The sequence below is a fragment of the Dermacentor andersoni genome, unplaced genomic scaffold, assembly GCF_023375885.2.
Source record: "Dermacentor andersoni unplaced genomic scaffold, qqDerAnde1_hic_scaffold ctg00000041.1, whole genome shotgun sequence".
NCBI classification, from domain to species: Eukaryota; Metazoa; Arthropoda; class Arachnida; order Ixodida; family Ixodidae; genus Dermacentor; species Dermacentor andersoni.
This window is the reverse complement of record NW_027314754.1, coordinates 216,699-241,155: the sequence shown is the minus strand read 5'-3', so window position 1 is coordinate 241,155 and position 24,457 is coordinate 216,699. Positions and strand designations below refer to the sequence as shown.

At 40.7% G+C, this 24,457-nt stretch overlaps 1 long non-coding RNA gene across 1 annotated transcript in view; it reads right to left on the bottom strand.

Moving 5' to 3' along the window:
• LOC129381724 (uncharacterized) overlaps window positions 1-24,457 on the bottom strand; it is a 75,817-nt gene continuing 51,360 nt past the window's right edge. Inside the window, exon 4 of the long non-coding RNA XR_011891344.1 lies at window positions 1-3,266. This is a non-coding gene — a long non-coding RNA (uncharacterized lncRNA). The remainder of the gene's footprint in view (window positions 3,267-24,457) is intronic.

The window sequence follows — 24,457 nt, the reverse complement described above, 5'->3', positions numbered from 1 at the left end:
CACGGCGTTAATTCAAGGCAAGTTTATTTCGAAGCCAGTAAACGTTCTTACACGAGGCAAACCATTTTTCTGGTTGTGTGAAACAGCGTGCGCGCGCGCGCACGCTCAAACACTACATTGATATCAGCTCTGCAAGAGCGGAAAGGCGGTAGCTGTTCTAGAAAAGATAATCTTCATTTTAGACGCAGAACATATGGGAAATCTTTAAGGAAGCCTTTGGAATGAACAGCTGTACGCTTGTGCGTAGCCGGAGGATAGGGCACCCGAGAAATGCACGCTGCAGAACTACAATAGAGCACGAAACTATCACACCGTTTTAGAAGCGAGTTTGCAGACTTACGTACGTTAAACGTAATCGGATTTGTGGGACGTCACGCTGTGCATCCTTTGAAGACGGTCAGTTTACCGCACGGGAACACATACGTAAGGACTCCACAAAACAGACCGCCGTCTGGTGCCTCGTGCCGAACGTATCCACGCCAAGACGACCCACTAGCAAATACCTCGCCGTTGCTATGCCGACGAGTCTGGTTAGGCCTACGGACGCCGGAATCGCCGGCTGATCTCTGAAATTGCACGCGCTATGCGCTAACGTTTCAGGCGAGTTCAGAGGAAGCGCAAACTGTTTTGTAGCTACTGGCGACAAAAGAGTCTCCGAGAGCGGTTATCAGAACATACGCTGAAGCTGAAGCATGTTCGACGCTACTAAGCGTACGTAGACGTTCGAACCAGAAACTCGTTAAATACCGTACGCTATCACAGCGCACGCAAACCGCAGAACCCCATTAACGTTCAGAACGTGTGAAGGGTCAAATATTTCTTCACCTACGTAATGCTATTGTTCGGTTGCAAACGCTAAACTGAAACGGTCAATCGAAGCATCTCTAACCCTGAACGACGATTGCTTAGCTCGCGCATAATGCCAGTGGCACGGTTAACTGTACCGGCTACACAATCGACAGGCACCAGTTGAGGCGTGCGCTTCATAAGTCATCGCGTAATTTTTTTTCAGCGTACTCATCCTGTGGCGAGTCCTCAAGATTCGCTGTGAATAGCATTATAAGTAACGTGTCCGACCAGGCTTCGTTGTCCGTTAACGAGACCGCTGGTTGCGGAAGTCTCCAAATACTTACTTTGCAGAGTTCGCTGTTCAAAGCACACAACACTAACGCGAATACTATTAGGGAGTAGTTAACCCTGTAATGCCGAAACACATTTCTACATCAAAGAAAATTCCTAGAATTTCCTCTATTTCTCGTCTTGGAGGACACATTTGTACTGAGAATAAGTTCAGCAAGCACTCGTTTGTAATTAGATTCGAACCTAATCACAACAGCCACATGGCTCCAACGCATTCACGAATTTCCAATTCAGTGAAGGAACCGCTTGACTTCAGTGAAGGAAGAAAACAGGCTAGCTTCGGGATGTTCAACGGATCTCTTCCCTCCTCCTCCTCCTCCTGTCATCAATGAGGTAATTGAGAAATCTGCAGAGTACGAGCAACCACTCTACAATGCTTTCATTCATTATGACTGCTGGTGTCTCTAAGCAATCAAACGCATTTTCACAGAAGTATTGCGTAATCAAGAAGTACATATGGCATATGTGAATATCTTCTGAAATATCTAAAAGGATTCCTCAGCTACCTTTTTTCTCCACAAGTAGAAAGGTACGTATAGAGAAAGTAGTGAAGAAGACGCAAACTCTCCAATGGTATTCACTGCATGCTTCAAAGTACTGAAACTAACAAAATATGATGGACTAGGAGAGGTTTAACGGCGAACATCTCAGCAACCTTCGGTTTGCAGACGACGTCCTGTTAAGCAGCACTGGGGAGGATATACAAATGATTGAGGGCCTTAACAGAAAGTCTAATGGTGCAGTTGGATTAATATCAGAAGGAAAAATGGTCAATAGCCTGGCAAGGGAACAAAAGTTCCGGATTGCCAATCAACCTCTAGGCTGTGTGAAGGAGTCCATTTACCTAGGCCAGAAGTCGCAAGAGACACTAATCAAGACAAAGAAATTTACAGAAGAGAAAGAATAAGTTGGAGTCCGTACGGCAAGCATTGCCAGATCCTGATTGGGAGAAAAAGTCACTATCACTAAAACAGAAACACTATCGCAGAAAAAGTCCACAATCACTGCATTCTACTGGTGCCAACATATGAGGCCGAAACATGGAGGTTGACTAAGAAGCTCGAGAACAAGACCGCGAAAAGAGCAATGGGACCAATAACGTTAGGCGTAATGTTCAGAGACAGGTGAAAAGCGCTGTGGATTCGAGGGTAAACAGGGATACCCGCTATTGTAATCGACGCAAAGAGAAAGGAATGGAGCTGGGTAGGCTATGCAATGCGTAGGATTGATAATCGGCGGAGCGTTAGCGTTACAAAATGGGTGCTAAGAAAACGGAAGCGCAGTCGAGCTGAGATGAGAAAATTCACAGGCGCAAGTTGGAAGTAGTTGGCACAGGACAGCCGTAATGGGAGATCGCTGGGAGAGGCCTTCGTCATGTAGTGGACATAAAAATGCCCTGATTGTGAATTAATACGACTACTTGTGTTCCACGTGCGCCAATTTAAATTACGAAGCCTCAAACGCGCACCGTACAGAATCTGCGTTGTGCAGTACAGGGTTAAAAGGGTGCAGAAACACCTTGGTGACTGGGTGAAGAACACATTGCGCGAATACGCTCCCGTGAACATCACATTTTGCCGTCGTGCGTGGTTTTCCGCTCTTTGGGCCATTCATGCCATCCACCAACGTTTCGCTCCTCGCGTTTCCTCTGCCATCACCAACAGGGTAACTCCGTAAGCCTGTGTTACCGAAGCTCTATTTCAATGACCCGCCCTAACCTCTCCTGAGGCTACCGAAGATCTACCCCGCAAATACTCATTAGTTAGACTCGTGGTACGAAAGCGCGAGTTGTCTTGCACGTCATCGGCGCTGAACGCCGCCATCGTCGTCGTCTTCTGGCCTTGTGGCCAGCGCTGTTTTGAGTCTTTATTTTTGTGTATGTGTGTGCGTAACCAGGCGTTTGTCGGGATTTCCAGCAATGGTGTTGATTGCCTCGTTGTCGTGACGATAGATGTGGCCACTCTGACGCCTGTTCGATACTTGACGTTCCAGCTGAACTTCTCCAGCCTGGGTCAGCGGCTGTTCGGCGGTCCGGCAGCAAGTTGCTCCCGATCGAGGGATTGTCGTTCCAAGTCCGTGGTGGCGAGGTCCTCGCCATCATCGCCACTGACGATGAGCACGTTGCGCTGAACGTGAAAAAATAAGTATTAGAGGGCTGCGAACACCTTCAGGCAGAAAAAAATTGATCGCGGCCTGTGTTCCTCAGTTTTCAGGATTTTGCCTACTGTTCGATAGACAGTAGGTGCTATGGACAATGGGAAGAGGAAATTTACGGACCCTGGTTCCTAGCGCCGGTCACGGTGCGTCGACCATGGATATAAGATTATAAAAAAATTTATTATTAACCTATTTATTTATGTATCTATTTATTAATGTACAGTACCTAACAGGCTACTCATCGACAGTGAAAAGTACCTTTTTATTGTTAATGACAACGTGTGGTTACAAGTCCCCCCCCCAAAAAAGAAAACGTATGATTCAACATGTACGGTAAAAAACAGTGATATTCAAGATACAACACATCATAACTTTCAAAAAATTTAGAAAGAACGTGGCCTAAACTGTCTACGAGGAAATACTTATCACAATGCACATCGCCAAGCAAGGATACAAATGGCACCGTTCATAGAAACTGGACGAAGAGCCATTATCTAAACCTTCGAACGCCGCAAAGTTCGCGCGCGAGACCACGTGACGTTCGGTGACATGCACGCAGCGCAACCCACGTGCTCCATGCGGGAGAATTCTAGCCTGGAAATATGAGTCATTTTATGGGCCATCCTATTATTAGCATATAACTCAGAATATTTCAAATATTGAGATGTCAGTGGCATACTACTGCTTTGTGAGGGTAGCCAAAGTTTGTAAAAAGCATGATTCCTAGTGATGAATCGGCCCAGTATGTGGATTCTGATACTGAAACGAGTGCTTTTTATCTCCTCCGACTGCAAGGCACACATCAAGCTAGCTTAACGATAGGCACTCCAGAAATTCCATGCTGTTGACATGAAGGCCTAATTTTTTGCAATTCGGCTGCATTTCCCATTTTAACCGCTGTACCATCAGCGTAAACAGCAACGTGACCAGAAAATAATCCACCGGAATGCCTGTAGCGTAACCTGGCATTCTACTGTGTTACATGTTGCTCTCGGTGAGCAGCAGTATGAGGAAAATGAAACAAATTGTTTCTTGAAACAACTCCATTCAGAATAGTTTCCCACCATTCTGACACAAACTGTGCAAATTGACTTGTGTCAGAATGTCCCTCGCCTACAGCTACAGTGGCTCAGGCCAACTTCTTTCTGATTCCAGTTTGACGAGAAAAGGTGTACACGTCACAACATATCAACAAAAGGTTGTACAATAGCATTGGATACTTAATATTCGAGGGAAAACATCGTTTTTTATCCCCTTTGGCAACATTAAGTTCTCAAAGGCGGTATAATTAGGCTCGTACAGCTACATAGCCTGGTTCATTGAGTAACTTCACTTGTATATGCCTAATATGGCTGCGGGGAAAAATGCAACAGTACTCTTGCTCGAATAGTATATTTGATCACAGATTTGCGAATTTGAAGCTACTCGAGAAATATTGGAAAAATACTGTACTCAGAAAGTTTGACAATTTGATTAGACGACTGAATTGAATCGAAAAATACCCAAGTTGTTATTAAATATTTTCAAATATTCGCCCACCCTCAATACCGCGTGAATTCATACCAATCAGTCATACCGATCACACTGCTATTCTAAATGTCCACAGGCAACGGTTCGCACGTATCTCACCTTTGTGGATGTCACGGAGATTTCAGTTTACAGCAAATACGTCAACTGCTTCCTTCAGCGCGACATACAGCTTCCTGCCTGCTCCGCAACAAGCCTGCAAACTATTTCATTTTAATCAACACAGCATTCAAACTCCCCCAATATATAATAGGCAAATCCACTTTGCATTCCTGTCACATACTCCATCATTGCTAATCCACGCCTCACATCTACTGCGCTTGGACAGTAATGACCGTCCCAGGGCTGAGCATGCTTCTCACTGAATTCTTCAGTGATATTGACTGCGCTGCATTAAGGTTGCATGCTTCACTGAAATTCCCTATCCAACACCATGGTTGTCGTTTACTTTCCTTCGTTGTTGCTAACCCACACTGGAAATGAATGTACAGCTGAACTGCAGCCTATCCCCGGCCTGTGCCATTTCTCTGGCCGCTTCACCAACTACATTAATATGTAAGTGAAGTGTGAATCCATAAATATTGAGTTCGCAATATTCTATATTTCCTTGTTTGTACAATTTAAGATGTTCTAAATTTGCAGCATTTCAAAAGCCGTGGCAACGGCTTTGTTAACTAGAGTAAAGCACCTCGAAGAGGAGCCCGGTTCAGTAGAATTTTTGGATGTTATAAACAATGGGTTACAATTGAGTTTGCAGAAAAACTAACCACGGAAAATATACCTGAGTACATCCTCAAGGTGCCCTTTCTGATTGATAATTACGGCGAGAACAAATGGCCAGGTAGGGCAAGCAACAGAGATGGTCACAGGTAGAAAAACGCAGTATTGAAGCACAAAATAACAGTTTGCGCAGAATGGCCGAAGCAATGCACTCAATGATAGCGTTATTCCACAACTGACACAACAACAAAAGTAATGTGACGATAAGGCATAACAAACTCCACAGCATATTTCTTTTCTACCTGAACTATGTCGCCACACTTGACGGTTAAAAATATGCAAGGTTTGAGTTTCGTTGAACATTCGGCGATATCTAAATGCATAGAAGTTAGGCGCCACCAACATATTCATTTGACTATTGCGTGGACGCACATGTAACAGCTTCTGTAAATCCAAATACAGCGACACTAACCAAACGCACCACATTACGAAAAAAAAATAATTGTCGTGGAAAAAAACGTAAGCCTATAGCCCGCTAGAATGCCTTTCCAGCCCTGTTCTCTCTTCTCTAAAAAGTTGTAACGGTACGAAAACATCATTTAGCCCGTTAGGATGTCTGCCCAGCAGTCTGTGCATTTATATAAAAAGCTGCACCTGGATACACATGACCACTTCTCAAATTCAAATATACTGACACTAATTAAAGGCAATACAAACATTTAGAAAAATATTGCCGAGGCGAAGCATAGCTTAATAAAGGTTGTTAGAATATATGCCCATCCCCGTGCTGACTTCTCAAAAAACTTTACTGGAAGGGCACATCATTTCCACTGAAAATGCCCGTATACCAAGACTAATTAAAGCGAAGAATACTGGAATTTACGCGAAATCCTTGTCGAGAAAAAACATGAGCCTATAGCCCGCTAGAATGTCTGCCCATCCCTGCTTGTATTTAACTAAAAAGCTGCACCTGCACAGGCCTGACGACTTCTGAAAATTTACATACATTGACACTAATTAAAGGCAATACAAAAATTTAGAAAAAATATTGCGCAGGTAAAACATAGCTTATTAAAGGCTGTTAAAACGTACGCTCAGCCTTCTTCTGACTTCTCTAAATACTTTATTGGAAGGACATATCATTACCACTGCAAATACCCGTATACCAACACTAATTAAAGCGAAGAATGCTGGAATTTACGGAAAATCATTGTCGAGGAAAAACATGAGCCTATAGCCCGCTAGAATGTCTGCCCAGCCATCTTTGTATTTAGCTAAATATCTACACCTGGACAGATTTGACAACCTCTAAAATTCACATACATGGACACTAATTAAAGGCAATACAAAAATTTAAAAAAATATTGCGGAGGTAACGCATAGCTTATTGAAGGTTCTTAGAATGTACGGCCAGCCCTCTTCTGACTTCTCTAAATACTTTACTGGAAGGACATATCATTACCACTGCAAATACCCATACACCAACACTAATTAAAGCGAAGGATACTAGAATTTGCGCAAAATCATTGTCGAGGCAAAACATGAGCCTACAGCCCGCTTGAAAGTCTGCCCAGCCCTCCTTCTATTTAACTAAAGAGCTGTACTTAGACAGACTTGACGACGTCTGCAAATTCACATACACTGACCCTAATTAAAGGCAATACAAAAATTTAGGGAAAATATTGCTGAGGTAAAACATAGCTTACTAAATGTTGTTAGAATGTACGCCCAACCCTCTTCTGACTTCTCTGAATACTTTACTGGAAGGACTTATCATTACCACTGCAAATACCCATACACCAATAGTAAATAAAGCGAAGGATACTGGAATTTATGCAAAATCATTGTGGAGGAAAAACATGAGCCGATAGCCCGCTAGAATGTCTGCCCAGCCCTCCTTGTATTTAACTAAAAAGCTGCACCTGGGCAGACTTGACGACGTCTGCAAATTCACATACATTGACCCTAATTAAAGGCAATACAAAAATTTAGGAAAAATATTGCGGTGGTAAAGCATAGCTTATTAAAGGTTGTTAGAATGTACGCCCAGCCCTGTTCTGACTTTTCTAAATACTTTTCTGGAAGGACATATCATTACCACTGCAAATACCCATACACCAACAGTAAATAAAGCGAAGGATACTGGAATATATGCAAAATCATTGTGGAGGAAAAACATGAGCCTATAGCCCGCTAGAATGTCTGCCCAGCCGTCCTTGTATTTAACTAAAGAGCTGTACGTGGACAGACCTGACGACGTCTGCAAATTCACATACATTGACCCTAATTAAAGGCAATACAAAAATTTAGGAAAAAATATTGCGGTGGTAAAGCATAGCTTATTAAAGGTGTTTAGAATGCACGCCAAGCCCTGTTCTGACTTCTGTAAATACTTTACTGGAAGGACATATCGTTACCACGGCAAACACCCGTATACCAACACCAATTAAAGCGAAGGACACTGGAACTTACGGAAAATCATTGTCGAGGAAAAACATGAGCCTATAGCCCGCTAGAATGTCTGCCCAGCCCTCCTTGTATTTAACTAAAAAGCTTCACCTGGGCAGACTTGACCTCTAAAAATTCACATACATTGACCCTAATTAAAGGCAATACAAAAATTTAGGAATAATATTGCGGTGGTAAAGCATAGTTTATTTAATGTTGTTAGAATGTACGCCCAGCCCTATTCTGACTTCTCAAAATACTTTACTGGAAGGACATATCATTACCACTGCAAATACCCATATACACACACTAATTAAAGCGAAGGACACTGGAATTTGCGCAATATCATTGTCGAGGAAAAACATGAGCCTATAGCCCGCTTGAAAGTATGCCCAGCCCTCCTTGTATTTAACTAAAGAGCTGTACTTGGACAGACCTGACGACGTCTGCAAGTTCACATACATTCACCCTAATTAAAGGCAATACAGAAATTTAGGAATAATATTGCGGTGGTAAAGCATAGCTTATTAAAGGTTGTTAGAATGTACGGCCAGCCCTCTTCTGACTTCTCCAAATACTTTACTGGAAGGACATATCATTACCACTGCAAATACCCGTATACCAACACTAATTTAAGCGAAGGACACTGGAATTCACGGAAAATCGTTGTCGAGGAAAAACATGAGCCTATAGCCCGCTTGAAGGTCTGCCCAGCCCTCCTTGTATTTAGCTAAAAAGCTGCACCTGGACAGATTTGACGACCTCTAAAAATTCACATACATTGACACTAATTAAAGGCAATACAAAAATTTAGGAAAATATTTCGGAGGTAAAGCATAGCGTATTGACGGTTATTAGAATGTACGGCCAGCCCTCTTCTGACTTCTCTAAATACTTTACTGGAAGGACATATTACCACTGCAGATACCCGTATACCAACACTAATTAAAGCGAAGGACACTGGAACTTACGGAAAATCATTGTCGAGGAAAAATATGAGCCTATAGCCCGCTTGAAAGTCTGCCCAGCCCTCCTTGTATTTAACTAAAGAGCTGCACTTGGACAGGCCTGACGACTTCTGCAAATTTACATACATTGACACTAATTAAAGGCAACACAAAAATTTAGGAATAATATTGCGGAAGTAAAGCGTAGCTTATTAAAGGTTTTTAGAATGTACGCCCAGCCCTCTTCTGACTTCTCTAAATACTTTACTGGAAGGATATATTACCACTGCAAATACCCGTATACCAACACTGATTAAAGCGAAGGACACTGGAATTTACGGAAAATCATTGTCGAGGAAAAACATGAGCCTATAGCCCGCTAGAATGTCTGCCCAGCCCTCCTTGTATTTAACTAAAAAGCTGCACCTGGGCAGACTTGACGACGTCTGCAAATTCACATACATTGACCCTAATTAAAGGCAATACAAAAATTTAGAAAAATATTGCGGTGGTAAAGCATAGCTTATTAAAGGTTGTTAGAATGTGCGCCCAGCCCTGTTCTGACTTTTCTAAATACTTTTCGGGAAGGACATATCATTACCACTACAAATACCCATACACCAACAGTAAATAAAGCGAAGGATACTGGAATTTATGCAAAATCATTGTGGAGGAAAAACATGAGCCTATAGCCCGCTAGAATGTCTGCCCAGCCCTCCTTGTATTTCACTAAAAAGCTGCACCTGGGCAGACTTGACGACGTCTGCAAATTCACACACACTGACCCTAATTAAGGCAATACAAAAATTTAGGGAAAATATTGCGGAGGTAAAGGATAGCTTATTAAAGGTTGTTAAAATGTACGACCAGCCCTTTTCTGACTTCTCTAAAAACTTTACTGGAAGGACATATCATTACCACTGCAAATACCCATATACCAACACTAATTAAAGCGAAGGATACTGATATTTACGCAAAATCATTGTGGAGGAAAAGCATGAGCCTATAGCCCGCTAGAATGTCTGCCCAGCCATCTTTGTATTTAGCTAAAAATCTACACCTGGACAGATTTGACAACCTCTAAAATTCACATACATTGACACTAATTAAAGGCAATACAAAAATTTAGAAAAATATTGCGGAGGTAAAGCATAGCTTATTGAAGGTTGTTAGAATGTACGGCCAGCCCTCTTCTGACTTCTCTAAATACTTTACTGGAAGGACATATCATTACCACTGCAAATACCCATACACCAACACTAATTAAAGCGAAGGATACTGGAATTTGCGCAAAATCATTGTCGAGGAAAGACATGAGCCTACAGCCCGCTTGAAAGTCTGCCCAGCCCTCCTTGTATTTAACTAAAGAGCTGTACTTAGACAGACTTGACGACGTCTGCAAATTCACATACACTGACCCTAATTAAAGGCAATACAAAAATTTAGGGAAAATATTGCCGAGGTAAAACATAGCTTACTAAATGTTGTTAGAATGTACGCCCAACCCTCTTCTGACTTCTCTGAATACTTTACTGGAAGGACTTATCATTACCACTGCAAATACCCATACACAAATAGTAAATAAAGCGAAGGATACTGGAATTTATGCAAAATCATTGTCGAGGAAAAACATGAGCCTATAGCCCGCTAGAATGTCTGCCCAGCCCTCCTTGTATTTAACTAAAAAGCTTCACCTGGGCAGACTTGACCTCTAAAAATTCACATACATTGACCCTAATTAAAGGCAATACAAAAATTTAGGAATAATATTGCGGTGGTAAAGCATAGTTTATTTAATGTTGTTAGAATGTACGCCCAGCCCTATTCTGACTTCTCAAAATACTTTACTGGAAGGACATATCATTACCACTGCAAATACCCATATACACACACTAATTAAAGCAAAGGACACTGGAATTTGCGCAATATCATTGTCGAGGAAAAACATGAGCCTATAGCCCGCTTGAAAGTATGCCCAGCCCTCCTTGTATTTAACTAAAGAGCTGTACTTGGACAGACCTGACGACGTCTGCAAGTTCACATACATTCACCCTAATTAAAGGCAATACAGAAATTTAGGAATAATATTGCGGTGGTAAAGCATAGCTTATTAAAGGTTGTTAGAATGTACGGCCATCCCTCTTCCGACATCTCCAAATACTTTACTGGAAGGACATATCATTACCACTGCAAATACCCGTATACCAACACTAATTAAAGCGAAGGACACTGGAATACACGGAAAATCATTGTCGAGGAAAAACATGAGCCTATAGCCCGCTTGAAGGTCTGCCCAGCCCTCCTTGTATTTAGCTAAAAAGCTGCACCTGGACAGATTTGACGACCTCTAAAAATTCACATACATTGACACTAATTAAAGGCAATACAAAAATTTAGGAAAATATTTCGGAGGTAAAGCATAGCGTATTGACGGTTATTAGAATGTACGGCCAGCCTTCTTCTGACTTCTCTAAATACTTTACTGGAAGGACATATTACCACTGCAGATACCCGTATACCAACACTAATTAAAGCGAAGGACACTGGAACTTACGGAAAATCATTGTCGAGGAAAAATATGAGCCTATAGCCCGCTTGAAAGTCTGGCCAGCCCTCCTTGTATTTAACTAAAGAGCTGCACTTGGACAGGCCTGACGACTTCTGCAAATTTACCTACATTGACACTAATTAAAGGCAACACAAAAATTTAGGAATAATATTGCGGAAGTAAAGCATAGCTTATTAAAGGTTTTTAGAATGTACGCCCAGCCCTCTTCTGACTTCTCTAAATACTTTACTGGAAGGACATATCATTACCACTGCAAATACACATACACCAACAGTAAATAAAGCGAAGGATACTGGAATTTTTGCAAAATCATTGTCGAGGAAAAACATGAGCCTATAGCCCGCTAGAATATCTGCCCAGCCGTCCTTGTATTTAACTAAAGAGCTGTACGTGGACAGACCTGACGACGTCTGCAAATTCACATACATTGACCCTAATTAAAGGCAATACAAAAATTTAGGAAAAATATTGCGGTGGTAAAGCATAGCTTATTAAAGGTGTTTAGAGTGCACGCCAAGCCCTGTTCTGACTTCTGTAAATACTTTACTGGAAGGACATATCATTACCACGGCAAACACCCGTATACCAACACCAATTAAAGCGAAGGACACTGGAACTTACGGAAAATCATTGTCGAGGAAAAACATAAGCCTATAGCCCGCTAGAATGTCTGCCCAGCCCTCCTTGTATTTAACTAAAAAGCTTCACCTGGGCAGACTTGACCTCTAAAAATTCACATACATTGACCCTAATTAAAGGCAATACAAAAATTTAGGAATAATATTGCGGTGGTAAAGCATAGTTTATTTAATGTTGTTAGAATGTACGCCCAGCCCTATTCTGACTTCTCAAAATACTTTACTGGAAGGACATATCATTACCACTGCAAATACCCATACACCAACACTAATTAAAGCGAAGGATACTGGAATTTGCGCAAAATCATTGTCGAGGAAAGACATGAGCCTACAGCCCGCTTGAAAGTCTGCCCAGTCCTCCTTGTATTTAACTAAAGAGCTGTACTTAGACAGACTTGACGACGTCTGCAAATTCACATACACTGACCCTAATTAAAGGCAATACAAAAATTTAGGGAAAATATTGCCGAGGTAAAACATAGCTTACTAAATGTTGTTAGAATGTACGCCCAACCCTCTTCTGACTTCTCTGAATACTTTACTGGAAGGACTTATCATTACCACTGCAAATACCCATACACAAATAGTAAATAAAGCGAAGGATACTGGAATTTATGCAAAATCATTGTCGAGGAAAAATATGAGCCTATAGCCCGCTTGAAAGTCTGCCCAGCCCTCCTCGTATTTAAATAAAGAGCTGTACGTGGACAGACCTGACGACGTCTGCAAATTCACATACATTGACCCTAATTAAAGGCAATACAAAAATTTAGGAAAAATATTGCGGTGGTAAAGCATAGCTTATTAAAGGTGTTTAGAATGCACGCCAAGCCCTGTTCTGACTTCTGTAAATACTTTACTGGAAGGACATATCATTACCACGGCAAACACCCGTATACCAACACCAATTAAAGCGAAGGACACTGGAACTTACGGAAAATCATTGTCGAGGAAAAACATAAGCCTATAGCCCGCTAGAATGTCTGCCCAGCCCTCCTTGTATTTAACTAAAAAGCTTCACCTGGGCAGACTTGACCTCTAAAAATTCACATACATTGACCCTAATTAAAGGCAATACAAAAATTTAGGAATAATATTGCGGTGGTAAAGCATAGTTTATTTAATGTTGTTAGAATGTACGCCCAGCCCTATTCTGACTTCTCAAAATACTTTACTGGAAGGACATATCATTACCACTGCAAATACCCATATACACACACTAATTAAAGCGAAGGACACTGGAATTTGCGCAAAATCATTGTCGAGGAAAAACATGAGCCTATAGCCCGCTTGAAAGTATGCCCAGCCCTCCTTCTATTTAACTAAAGAGCTGTACTTGGACAGACCTGACGACGTCTGCAAGTTCACATACATTCACCCTAATTAAAGGCAATACAGAAATTTAGGAATAATATTGCGGTGGTAAAGCATAGCTTATTAAAGGTTGTTAGAATGTACGGCCAGCCCTCTTCTGACTTCTCCAAATACTTTACTGGAAGGACATATCATTACCACTGCAAATACCCGTATACCAACACTAATTAAAGCGAAGGACACTGGAATTCACGGAAAATCGTTGTCGAGGAAAAACATGAGCCTATAGCCCGCTTGAAGGTCTGCCCAGCCCTCCTTGTATTTAGCTAAAAAGCTGCACCTGGACAGATTTGACGACCTCTAAAAATTCACATACATTGACACTAATTAAAGGCAATACAAAAATTTAGGAAAATATTTCGGAGGTAAAGCATAGCGTATTGACGGTTATTAGAATGTACGGCCAGCCCTCTTCTGACTTCTCTAAATACTTTACTGGAAGGACATATTACCACTGCAGATACCCGTATACCAACACTAATTAAAGCGAAGGACACTGGAACTTACGGAAAATCATTGTCGAGGAAAAATATGAGCCTATAGCCCGCTTGAAAGTCTGCCCAGCCCTCCTTGTATTTAACTAAAGAGCTGCACTTGGACAGGCCTGACGACTTCTGCAAATTTACATACATTGAAACTAATTAAAGGCAACACAAAAATTTAGGAATAATATTGCGGAAGTAAAGCATAGCTTATTAAAGGTTTTTAGAATGTACGCCCAGCCCTCTTCTGACTTCTCTAAATACTTTACTGGAAGGACATATCATTACCACTGCAAATACCCATACACCAACACTAATTAAAGCGAAGGATACTGGAATTTGCGCAAAATCATTGTCGAGGAAAAACATGAGCCTACAGCCCGCCTGAAAGTCTGCCCAGCACTCCTTGTATATAACTAAAGAGCTGTACTTAGAGTTGACGACATCTGAAAATTCACATACACTGACGTTAATTAAAGGTAATACAATAATTTAGGGAAAATATTGCCGAGGTAAAACATAGCTTACTAAATGTTGTTAGAATGTACGCCCAACCCTCTTCTGACTTCTCTGAATACTTTACTGGAAGGACATATCATTACCACTGCAAATACCCGTATACCAACACTAATTAAAGCGAAGGACACTGGAATACACGGAAAATCATTGTCGAGGAAAAACATGAGCCTATAGCCCGCTAGAATGTCTGCCCAGAACTCCTTGTATTTAACTAAAAAGCTGCACCTGGGCAGACTTGACGACGTCTGCAAATTCACATACATTGACCCTAATTAAAGGCAATACAAAAATTTAGAAAAATATTGCGGTGGTAAAGCATAGCTTATTAAAGGTTGTTAGAATGTACGGCCAGCCCTCTTCCGACTTCTCCAAATACTTTACTGGAAGGACATATCATTACCACTGCAAATACCCGTATACCAACACTAATTAAAGCGAAGGACACTGGAATACACGGAAAATCATTGTCGAGGAAAAACATGAGCCTATAGCCCGCTTGAAGGTCTGCCCAGCCCTCCTTGTATTTAGCTAAAAAGCTGCACCTGGACAGATTTGACGACCTCTAAAAATTCACATACATTGACACTAATTAAAGGCAATACAAAAATTTAGGAAAATATTTCGGAGGTAAAGCATAGCGTATTGACGGTTATTAGAATGTACGGCCAGCCCTCTTCTGACTTCTCTAAATACTTTACTGGAAGGACATATTACCACTGCAGATACCCGTATACCAACACTAATTAAAGCGAAGGACACTGGAACTTACGGAAAATCATTGTCGAGGAAAAATATGAGCCTATAGCCCGCTTGAAAGTCTGGCCAGCCCTCCTTGTATTTAACTAAAGAGCTGCACTTGGACAGGCCTGACGACTTCTGCAAATTTACCTACATTGACACTAATTAAAGGCAACACAAAAATTTAGGAATAATATTGCGGAAGTAAAGCATAGCTTATTAAAGGTTTTTAGAATGTACGCCCAGCCCTCTTCTGACTTCTCTAAATACTTTACTGGAAGGACATATCATTACCACTGCAAATACACATACACCAACATTAAATAAAGCGAAGGATACTGGAATTTTTGCAAAATCATTGTCGAGGAAAAACATGAGCCTATAGCCCGCTAGAATGTCTGCCCAGCCGTCCTTGTATTTAACTAAAGAGCTGTACGTGGACAGACCTGACGACGTCTGCAAATTCACATACATTGACCCTAATTAAAGGCAATACAAAAATTTAGGAAAAATATTGCGGTGGTAAAGCATAGCTTATTAAAGGTGTTTAGAATGCACGCCAAGCCCTGTTCTGACTTCTGTAAATACTTTACTGGAAGGACATATCATTACCACGGCAAACACCCGTATACCAACACCAATTAAAGCGAAGGACACTGGAACTTACGGAAAATCATTGTCGAGGAAAAACATAAGCCTATAGCCCGCTAGAATGTCTGCCCAGCCCTCCTTGTATTTAACTAAAAAGCTTCACCTGGGCAGACTTGACCTCTAAAAATTCACATACATTGACCCTAATTAAAGGCAATACAAAAATTTAGGAATAATATTGCGGTGGTAAAGCATACTTTATTTAATGTTGTTAGAATGTACGCCCAGCCCTATTCTGACTTCTCAAAATACTTTACTGGAAGGACATATCATTACCACTGCAAATACCCATATACACACACTAATTAAAGCGAAGGACACTGGAATTTGCGCAAAATCATTGTCGAGGAAAAACATGAGCCTATAGCCCGCTTGAAAGTATGCCCAGCCCTCCTTGTATTTAACTAAAGAGCTGTACTTGGACAGACCTGACGACGTCTGCAAGTTCACATACATTCACCCTAATTAAAGGCAATACAGAAATTTAGGAATAATATTGCGGTGGTAAAGCATAGCTTATTAAAGGTTGTTAGAATGTACGGCCAGCCCTCTTCTGACTTCTCCAAATACTTTACTGGAAGGACATATCATTACCACTGCAAATACCCGTATACCAACACTAATTAAAGCGAAGGACACTGGAATTCACGGAAAATCGTTGTCGAGGAAAAACATGAGCCTATAGCCCGCTTGAAGGTCTGCCCAGCCCTCCTTGTATTTAGCTAAAAAGCTGCACCTGGACAGATTTGACGACCTCTAAAAATTCACATACATTGACACTAATTAAAGGCAATACAAAAATTTAGGAAAATATTTCGGAGGTAAAGCATAGCGTATTGACGGTTATTAGAATGTACGGCCAGCCCTCTTCTGACTTCTCTAAATACTTTACTGGAAGGACATATTACCACTGCAGATACCCGTATACCAACACTAATTAAAGCGAAGGACACTGGAACTTACAGAAAATCATTGTCGAGGAAAAATATGAGCCTATAGCCCGCTTGAAGGTCTGCCCAGCCCTCCTTGTATTTAGCTAAAAAGCTGCACCTGGACAGATTTGACGACCTCTAAAAATTCACATATATTGACACTAATTAAAGGCAATACAAAAATTTAGGAAAATATTTCGGAGGTAAAGCATAGCGTATTGACGGTTATTAGAATGTACGGCCAGCCCTCTTCTGACTTCTCTAAATACTTTACTGGAAGGACATATTACCACTGCAGATACCCGTATACCAACACTAATTAAAGCGAAGGACACTGGAACTTACGGAAAATCATTGTCGAGGAAAAATATGAGCCTATAGCCCGCTTGAAAGTCTGGCCAGCCCTCCTTGTATTTAACTAAAGAGCTGCACTTGGACAGGCCTGACGACTTCTGCAAATTTACCTGCATTGACACTAATTAAAGGCAACACAAAAATTTAGGAATAATATTGCGGAAGTAAAGCATAGCTTATTAAAGGTTTTTAGAATGTACGCCCAGCCCTCTTCTGACTTCTCTAAATACTTTACTGGAAGGACATATCATTACCACTGCAAATACACATACACCAACAGTAAATAAAGCGAAGGATACTGGAATTTTTGCAAAATCATTGTCGAGGAAAAACATGAGCCTATAGCCCGCTAGAATGTCTGCCCAGCCGTCCTTGTATTTAACTAAAGAGCTGTACGTGGACAGACCTGACGACGTCTGCAAATTCACATACATTGACCCTAATTAAAGGCAATACAAAAATTTAGGAAAAATATTGCGGTGGTAAAGCATAGCTTATTAAAGGTGTTTAGAATGCACGCCAAGCCCTGTTCTGACTTCTGTAAATACTTTACTGGAAGGACATATCATTACCACGGCAAACACCCGTATACCAACACCAATTAAAGCGAAGGACACTGGAACTTACGGAAAATCATTGTCGAGGAAAAACATAAGCCTATAGCCCGCTAGAATGTCTGCCCAGCCCTCCTTGTATTTAACTCAAAAGCTTCACCTGGGCAGACTTGACCTCTAAAAATTCACATACATTGACCCTAATTAAAGGCAATACAAAAATTTAGGAATAATTTTGCGGTGGTAAAGCATAGTTTATTTAATGTTGTTAGAATGTACGCCCAGCCCTATTCTGACTTCTCAAAATTCTTTACTGGAAGGACATATCATTACCACTGCAAATACCCATACACCAACACTAATTAAAGCGAAGGATACTGGAATTTGCGCAAAATCATTGTCGAGGAAAGACATGAGCCTACAGCCCGCTTGAAAGTCTGCCCAGCCCTCCTTGTATTTAACTAAAGAGCTGTACTTAGACAGACTTGACGACGTCTGCAAATTCACATACACTGACCCTAATTAAAGGCAATACAAAAATTTAGGGAAAATATTGCCGAGGTAAAACATAGCTTACTAAATGTTGTTAGAATGTACGCCCAACCCTCTTCTGACTTCTCTGAATACTTTACTGGAAGGACTTATCATTACCACTGCAAATACCCATACACAAATAGTAAATAAAGGGAAGGATACTGGAATTTATGCAAAATCATTGTCGAGGAAAAATATGAGCCTATAGCCCGCTTGAAAGTCTGCCCAGCCCTCCTCGTATTTAACTAAAGAGCTGCACTTGGACAGGCCTGACGACTTCTGCAAATTTACATACATTGACACTAATTAAAGGAAACACAAAAATTTAGGAATAATATTGCGGAAGTAAAGCATAGCTTATTAAAGGTTTTTAGAATGTACGCCCAGCCCTCTTCTGACTTCTCTAAATACTTTACTGGAAGGATATATTACCACTGCAAATACCCGTATACCAACACTGATTAAAGCGAAGGACACTGGAATTTACGGAAAATCATTGTCGAGGAAAAACATGAGCCTATAGCCCGCTAGAATGTCTGCCCAGAACTCCTTGTATTTAACTAAAAAGCTGCACCTGGGCAGACTTGACGACGTCTGCAAATTCACATACATTGACCCTAACTAAAGGCAATACAAAAATTTAGAAAAATATTGCGGTGGTAAAGCATAGCTTATTAAAGGTTGTTAGAATGTACGCCCAGCCCTGTTCTGACTTTTCTAAATACTTTTCTGGAAGGACATATCATTACCACTACAAATACCCATACACCAACAGTAAATAAAGCGAAGGATACTGGAATTTATGCAAAATCATTGTGGAGGAAAAACATGAGCCTATAGCCCGCTAGAATGTCTGCCCAGCCCTCCTTGTATTTCACTAAAAAGCTGCACCTGGGCAGACTTGACGACGTCTGCAAATTCACATACACTGACCCCAATTAAGGCAATACAAAAATTGAGGGAAAATATTGCGGAGGTAAAGGATAGCTTATTAAAGGTTGTTAAAATGTACGACCAGCCCTTTTCTGACTTCTCTAAATACTTTACTGGAAGGACATATCATTACCACTGCAAATACCCATATACCAACACTAATTAAAGCGAAGGATACTGATATTTACGCAAAATCATTGTGGAGGAAAAACATGAGCCTATAGCCCGCTAGAATCTCTGCCCAGCCTGCTTTGTATTTAGCTAAAAATCTACACCTGGACAGATTTGACAACCTCTAAAATTCACATACATTGACACTAATTAAAGGAAATACAAAAATTTAGAAAAATATTGCGGAGGTAAAGCATAACTTATTGAAGGTTGTTAGAATGTACGGCCAGCCCTCTTCTGACTTCTCTAAATACTTTACTGGAAGGACATATCATTACCACTGCAAATACCCATACACCAACACTAATTAAAGCGAAGGATACTGGAATTTGCGCAAAATCATTGTCGAGGAAAAACATGAGCCTACAGCCCGCCTGAAAGTCTGCCCAGCACTCCTTGTATATAACTAAAGAGCTGTACTTAGAGTTGACGACATCTGAAAATTCACATACACTGACGTTAATTAAAGGTAATACAATAATTTAGGGAAAATATTGCCGAGGTAAAACATAGCTTACTAAATGTTGTTAGAATGTACGCCCAACCCTCTTCTGACTTCTCTGAATACTTTACTGGAAGGACTTATCATTACCACTGCAAATACCCATACACCAAAAGTAAATAAAGCGAAGGATACTGGAATTTATGCAAAATCATTGTGGAGGAAAAACATGAGCCTATAGCCCGCTGGAATGTCTGCCCAGCCCTCCTTGTATTTAACTAAAAAGCTGCACCTGGGCAGACTTGACGACGTCTGCAAATTCACATACATTGACCCTAATTAAAGGCAATACAAAAATTTAGAAAAATATTGCGGTGGTAAAGCATAGCTTATTAAAGGTTGTTAGAATGTACGGCCAGCCCTCTTCTGACTTCTCCAAATACTTTACTGGAAGGACATATCATTACCACTGCAAATACCCGTATACCAACACTAATTAAAGCGAAGGACACTGGAATACACGGAAAATCATTGTCGAGGAAAAACATGAGCCTATAGCCCGCTAGAATGTCTGCCCAGAACTCCTTGTATTTAACTAAAAAGCTGCACCTGGGCAGACATGACGACGTCTGCAAATTCACATACATTGACCCTAATTAAAGGCAATACAAAAATTTAGAAAAATATTGCGGTGGTAAAGCATAGCTTATTAAAGGTTGTTAGAATGTACGGCCAGCCCTCTTCCGACTTCTCCAAATACTTTACTGGAAGGACATATCATTACCACTGCAAATACCCGTATACCAACACTAATTAAAGCGAAGGACACTGGAATACACGGAAAATCATTGTCGAGGAAAAACATGAGCCTATAGCCCGCTTGAAGGTCTGCCCAGCCCTCCTTGTATTTAGCTAAAAAGCTGCACCTGGACAGATTTGACGACCTCTAAAAATTCACATACATTGACACTAATTAAAGGCAATACAAAAATTTAGGAAAATATTTCGGAGGTAAAGCATAGGGTATTGACGGTTATTAGAATGTACGGCCAGCCCTCTTCTGACTTCTCTAAATACTTTACTGGAAGGACATATTACCACTGCAGATACCCGTATACCAACACTAATTAAAGCGAAGGACACTGGAACTTACGGAAAATCATTGTCGAGGAAAAATATGAGCCTATAGCCCGCTTGAAAGTCTGGCCAGCCCTCCTTGTATTTAACTAAAGAGCTGCACTTGGACAGGCCTGACGACTTCTGCAAATTTACCTACATTGACACTAATTAAAGGCAACACAAAAATTTAGGAATAATATTGCGGAAGTAAAGCATAGCTTATTAAAGGTTTTTAGAATGTACGCCCAGCCCTCTTCTGACTTCTCTAAATACTTTACTGGAAGGACATATCATTACCACTGCAAATACACATACACCAACATTAAATAAAGCGAAGGATACTGGAATTTTTGCAAAATCATTGTCGAGGAAAAACATGAGCCTATAGCCCGCTAGAATGTCTGCCCAGCCGTCCTTGTATTTAACTAAAGAGCTGTACGTGGACAGACCTGACGACGTCTGCAAATTCACATACATTGACCCTAATTAAAGGCAATACAAAAATTTAGGAAAAATATTGCGGTGGTAAAGCATAGCTTATTAAAGGTGTTTAGAATGCACGCCAAGCCCTGTTCTGACTTCTGTAAATACTTTACTGGAAGGACATATCATTACCACGGCAAACACCCGTATACCAACACCAATTAAAGCGAAGGACACTGGAACTTACGGAAAATCATTGTCGAGGAAAAACATAAGCCTATAGCCCGCTAGAATGTCTGCCCAGCCCTCCTTGTATTTAACTAAAAAGCTTCACCTGGGCAGACTTGACCTCTAAAAATTCACATACATTGACCCTAATTAAAGGCAATACAAAAATTTAGGAATAATATTGCGGTGGTAAAGCATACTTTATTTAATGTTGTTAGAATGTACGCCCAGCCCTATTCTGACTTCTCAAAATACTTTACTGGAAGGACATATCATTACCACTGCAAATACCCATATACACACACTAATTAAAGCGAAGGACACTGGAATTTGCGCAAAATCATTGTCGAGGAAAAACATGAGCCTATAGCCCGCTTGAAAGTATGCCCAGCCCTCCTTGTATTTAACTAAAGAGCTGTACTTGGACAGACCTGACGACGTCTGCAAGTTCACATACATTCACCCTAATTAAAGGCAATACAGAAATTTAGGAATAATATTGCGGTGGTAAAGCATAGCTTATTAAAGGTTGTTAGAATGTACGGCCAGCCCTCTTCTGACTTCTCCAAATACTTTACTGGAAGGACATATCATTACCACTGCAAATACCCGTATACCAACACTAATTAAAGCGAAGGACACTGGAATTCACGGAAAATCGTTGTCGAGGAAAAACATGAGCCTATAGCCCGCTTGAAGGTCTGCCCAGCCCTCCTTGTATTTAGCTAAAAAGCTGCACCTGGACAGATTTGACGACCTCTAAAAATTCACATACATTGACACTAATTAAAGGCAATACAAAAATTTAGGAAAATATTTCGGAGGTAAAGCATAGCGTATTGACGGTTATTAGAATGTACGGCCAGCCCTCTTCTGACTTCTCTAAATACTTTACTGGAAGGACATATTACCACTGCAGATACCCGTATACCAACACTAATTAAAGCGAAGGACACTGGAACTTACGGAAAATCATTGTCGAGGAAAAATATGAGCCTATAGCCCGCTTGAAAGTCTGCCCAGCCCTCCTTGTATTTAACTAAAGAGCTGCACTTGGACAGGCCTGACGACTTCTGCAAATTTACATACATTGAAACTAATTAAAGGCAACACAAAAATTTAGGAATAATATTGCGGAAGTAAAGCATAGCTTATTAAAGGTTTTTAGAATGTACGCCCAGCCCTCTTCTGACTTCTCTAAATACTTTTCGGGAAGGACATATCATTACCACTACAAATACCCATACACCAACAGTAAATAAAGCGAAGGATACTGGAATTTATGCAAAATCATTGTGGATGAAAAACATGAGCTTATAGCCCGCTAGAATGTCTGCCCAGCCCTCCTTGTATTTCACTAAAAAGCTGCACCTGGGCAGACTTGACGACGTCTGCAAATTCACACACACTGACCCTAATTAAGGCAATACAAAAATTTAGGGAAAATATTGCGGAGGTAAAGGATAGCTTATTAAAGGTTGTTAAAATGTACGACCAGCCCTTTTCTGACTTCTCTAAATACTTTACTGGAAGGACATATCATTACCACTGCAAATACCCATATACCAACACTAATTAAAGCGAAGGATACGGATATTTACGCAAAATCATTGTGGAGGAAAAACATGAGCCTATAGCCCGCTAGAATGTCTGCCCAGCCATCTTTGTATTTAGCTAAAAATCTACACCTGGACAGATTTGACAACCTCTAAAATTCACATACATTGACACTAATTAAAGGCAATACAAAAATTTAGAAAAATATTGCGGAGGTAAAGCATAGCTTATTGAAGGTTCTTAGAATGTACGGCCAGCCCTCTTCTGACTTCTCTAAATACTTTACTGGAAGGACATATCATTACCACTGCAAATACCCATACACCAACACTAATTAAAGCGAAGGATACTGGAATTTGCGCAAAATCATTGTCGAGGAAAGACATGAGCCTACAGCCCGCTTGAAAGTCTGCCCAGCCCTCCTTGTATTTAACTAAAGAGCTGTACTTAGACAGACTTGACGACGTCTGCAAATTCACATACACTGACCCTAATTAAAGGCAATACAAAAATTTAGGGAAAATATTGCCGAGGTAAAACATAGCTTACTAAATGTTGTTAGAATGTACGCCCAACCCTCTTCTGACTTCTCTGAATACTTTACTGGAAGGACTTATCATTAGCACTGCAAATACCCATACACCAATAGTAAATAAAGCGAAGGATACTGGAATTTATGCAAAATCATTGTCGAGGAAAATTATGAGCCTATAGCCCGCTTGAAAGTCTGCCCAGCCCTCCTTGTATTTAACTAAAGAGCTGCACTTGGACAGGCCTGACGACTTCTGCAAATTTACATACATTGACACTAATTAAAGGAAACACAAAAATTTAGGAATAATATTGCGGAAGTAAAGCATAGCTTATTAAAGGTTTTTAGAATGTACGCCCAGCCCTCTTCTGACTTCTCTAAATACTTTACTGGAAGGATATATTACCACTGCAAATACCCGTATACCAACACTGATTAAAGCGAAGGACACTGGAATTTACGGAAAATCATTGTCGAGGAAAAACATGAGCCTATAGCCCGCTAGAATGTCTGCCCAGAACTCCTTGTATTTAACTAAAAAGCTGCACCTGGGCAGACTTGACGACGTCTGCAAATTCACATACATTGACCCTAATTAAAGGCAATACAAAAATTTAGAAAAATATTGCGGTGGTAAAGCATAGCTTATTAAAGGTTGTTAGAATGTACGCCCAGCCCTGTTCTGACTTTTCTAAATACTTTTCTGGAAGGACATATCATTACCACTACAAATACCCATACACCAACAGTAAATAAAGCGAAGGATAC